The 4,054-nt window shown below is 43.3% G+C and overlaps 1 non-coding gene across 1 annotated transcript; it reads left to right on the forward strand.

Moving 5' to 3' along the window:
- The first annotated feature begins 3,651 nt into the window (after positions 1–3,651).
- LOC148568983 (small nucleolar RNA R71) lies at positions 3,652–3,759 on the forward strand. The gene has a single exon (XR_015882631.1). It is a non-coding gene; the product is annotated as a small nucleolar RNA R71 (small nucleolar RNA).
- The last annotated feature ends 295 nt before the right edge of the window (positions 3,760–4,054 follow it).

Raw genomic sequence — 4,054 nt, forward strand, 5'->3', positions numbered from 1 at the left:
CCTCTCTCATGATTCTTTGATCTTCTCTAACTTCATGAAGGAGGATGGAATGCTCTTGGTGCTCCACCCTTAGTTGTCCCATATTGGAACTTAATTCTCCTAGGGAGGTGTTGATTTGCTCCCAATAGTTTTGTGGAGGAAAATGCATCCCTTGAGGTATCTCAGAAATTTCATGATGAGGAATTTCCTCATGTCCATAAGTGGGATCTCTTGTTTGCTCCATCCTTTTCTTAGTGATGGGCTTGTCCTCATCAATGAGAACGTCTTCCTCTATGTCAATTCCAACCGAATTGCAAAGGTGATAAATGAGATGAGGGAAGGCTAACCTTTCCAAAGTAGAGGACTTGTCTGCCACCTTGTAGAGTTCTTGGGATATAACCTCATGAACTTCTACTTCCTCTCCAATCATGATGCTATGGATCATGATAGCCCGGTCTATAGTAGCTTCAGACCGGTTGCTAGTGGGTATGACTGAGCATTGGATGAACTCCAACCATCCCCTAGCCACGGGCTTGAGGTCATGCCTTCTTAGTTGAACCGGCTTCCCTCTTGAATCTTTCTTCCATTGAGCGCCCTCTTCATAAATGTCCATGAGGACTTGGTCCAACCTTTGATCAAAGTTGACCCTTCTAGTGTATGGGTGTGCATCTCCTTGCATCATTGGCAAGTTGAATGCCAACCTTACATTCTCCGGACTAAAATCTAAGTATTTTCTCCGAACCATTGTAAGCCAATTCTTAGGGTCCGGGTTCACACTTTGATCATAGTTCTTGGTGATCCATGCATTGGCATAGAACTCTTGAACCATTAAGCTTCCGACTTGTTGAATGGGGTTGGTGAGAATTTCCCAACCTCTTCTTCGGATCTCATGTCGGATCTCCGGATATTCACCCTTTTTGAGCTTAAAATGGGCCTCGGGGATCACCTTCTTCTTGGCCACAACTTCATAGAAGTGGTCTTGATGAACCTTTGAGATGAATCTCTCCATCTCCCATGACTTGGATGTGGAAGCTTTTGCCTTCCCTTTCCTCTTTCTAGAGGTTTCTCCGGCCTTTGGTGCCATTAATGGTTATGGAAAGACAAAAAGCAATACTTTTACCACACCAAACTTAGAAGGTTTGCTCGTCCTCAAGCAAAAGAAGAGAGAAGAAAGTAGAAGAAGAAGAAATAGAGGAGATGGAGGGGGCTTAGTGTTTTGGCTAAGGGGGAGAAGTAGTGTGTATGTTATGTGAAAATGAAGGAGGGAAGATGGGTTTATATAGGAGTGGAGAGGGGGGTATGGTTCGGCCATTATGGGTGGGTTTGGGTGGGAAAGTGGTTTGAATTTGAATGGTGAGGTAGGTGGGGTTTTATGAAGGATGGATGTGAGTGGTGAAGAGAATAGTGGGAATTGATAGGTGAGGGGTTTTTGGGAAGAGGTATTGAGGTGATTGGTGAATGGGTGAAGAAGAGAGAGAGAGGTGGGGTAGGTGGGGATCCTGTGGGGTCCACAGATCCTGAGGTGTCAAGGATTTCTCATCCCTGCACCAAGTGGCGTGCAAAAATGCCCCTTTCTGCCAATCCTGGCATTAAACGCCAGGCTGCTGCCCATTTCTGGCGTTTAACACCAGCTTCTTACCCATTCCTGGTGTTAAACACCAGTCTGGTGTCCATTTCTGGCGTTAAACGCCCAGAATGGTGCCAGACTAGGCGTTTAACGCCCATTCTGCTACCCTTACTGGCGTTTAAACGCCAGTAAGTTTCTCCTCCAGGGTGTTCTGTTTTTCATTCTGTTTTTCAGTCTGTTTTTGCTTTTTCAATTGTTTTTGTGACTTCACATGATCATCAACCTACAGAAAATATAAAATAACAATAGAAAATAGAAATTTAACATAGATAATTAAAGATTGGGTTACCTCCCAACAAGTGCTTCTTTAATGTCAATAGCTTGACAGTGGGCTCTTATGGAGTTTCTCACAGATGTTCAGAGCAATGTTGGAACCTCCCAACACCAAACTTAGAGTTTGAATGTGGGGGTTCAACACCAAACTTAAAGTTTGGTTGTGGCCTCCCAACACCAAACTTAGAGTTTGACTGTGGGGGCTCTGTTTGACCCTGTATTGAGAGAAGCTCTTCATGCTTCCTCTCCATGGTTACAGAGGGATATCCTTGAGCTTTAAACACAAGGGAGTCTTCATTCACTTGAATGATCAATTCTCCTCTGTCAACATCAATCACAGCTTTTGCTGTGGCTAGGAAGGGTCTGCCAAGGATGATGGATTCATCCATACACTTCCCAGTCTCTAGGATTATGAAATCAGCAGGGATGTAGTGGCCTTCAACCTTTACCAAGACATCCTCTACAAGTCCATAAGCCTGTTTCTTTGAATTGTCTGCCATCTCTAGTGAGATTCTTGCAGCTTGTACCTCTATGATCCCTAGCTTCTCCATTACAGAGAGAGGCATGAGGTTTATACTTGACCCTAGGTCACACAAAGCCTTCTCAAAGGTCATGGTGCCTATGGTACAAGGTATTGAGAACTTTCTAGGATCTTGTCTCTTCAGAGGTAATCTCTGCCTAGTCAAGTCATCCAGTTCTTTGATGAGCAATGGAGGTTCATCCTCCCAAGTCTCATTACCAAATAACTTGGCATTTAGCTTCATGATTGCTCCAAGGTACTTAGCAACTTGCTCTTCAGTAACATCTTCATCCTCTTCAGAGGAAGAATACTCATCAGAGCTCATGAATAGCAGAAGTAAATTCAATGGAATCTCTATGGTCTCTGTGTGAGCCTCAGATTCCCATGGTTCCTCATCAGGGAACTCCATGGAGGCCAGTGGACGTCCATTGAGGTCTTTCTCAGTGGAGATCACTGCCTCTTCCTCCTCTCCAGGTTCAGCCGTGTGGGTTGTGGTTATGGCCTTGCACTCTCTTTTTGGATTCTCTTCTGTATTGCTTGGGAGAGTACTAGGAGGGAGTTCAGTAATTTTCTTACTCAGCTGACCCACTTGTGCCTCCAAATTTCTAATGGAAGACCTTGTTTCAGTCATGAAACTTTGAGTGGTTTTGATTAGATCAGAGACAATGGTTGCTAAGTCAGAGTGGCTCTGCTTAGAATTTTCTGTCTGTTGCTGAGAAGATGATGGAAAAGGCTTGGTATTGCTAAACCTGTTTCTTCCACCATTATTGTTGTTGAAACCTTGTTGAGGTCTCTGTTGATCCTTCCATGAGAGATTTGGAAGATTTCTCCATGAAGGATTATAGGTGTTTCCATAGGGTTCTCCCATGTAATTCACCTCTTCCATTGCAGGGTTCTCAGGGTCATAAGCTTCTTCTTCAGAGGAAGCTTCCTTAGTACTGACTGATGCAGCTTGCATTCCAGACAGACTCTGAGAAATCATATTGACTTGTTGAGTCAATATCTTATTCTGAGCCAATATGACATTCAGAGTATCAATCTCAAGAACTCCTTTCTTCTGAGTTGTCCCATTATTCACAGGATTCCTTTCAGAAGTGTACATGAATTGGTTATTTGCAACCATTTCAATGAGTTCCTGAGCTTCTGTGGGCGTCTTATTCAAATGAAAAGATCCTCTAGCAGAGCTATCCAATGACATCTTGGATAGTTCAGATAGACCATCATAGAATATACCTATGATACTCCATTCTGAAAGCATGTCAGAAGGACACCTTCTGATCAATTGCTTTTATCTTTCCCAAGCTTCATAGAGGGATTCACCTTCCTTCTGTCTGAAGGTTTGGACTTCCACTCTAAGCTTACTCAATTTTTGAGGTGGAAAGAACTTTGCCAGGAAGGCATTAACTAGCTTTTCCCAAGAGTTCAGGCTTTTTTTAGGTTGTGAGTCCAACCATGTCCTAGCTCTGTCTCTTACAATAAAAGGGAAGAGCATAAGTCTGTAGACTTCAGGGTCAACCCCATTGGTCTTGACAGTGTCACAGATTTGCAAGAATTCAGCTAAGAACTGATGAGGATCTTCCAATGGAAGTCCATGAAACTTGCAATTCTGTTGCATTAGAGAAACTAATTGAGGCTAAAGCTTAAAGTTGTTTGCT

This window comes from Arachis ipaensis, chromosome B4, assembly GCF_059453495.1.
Source record: "Arachis ipaensis isolate K30076 ecotype BB chromosome B4, ASM5945349v1, whole genome shotgun sequence".
Lineage (NCBI taxonomy): Eukaryota > Viridiplantae > Streptophyta > Magnoliopsida > Fabales > Fabaceae > Arachis > Arachis ipaensis.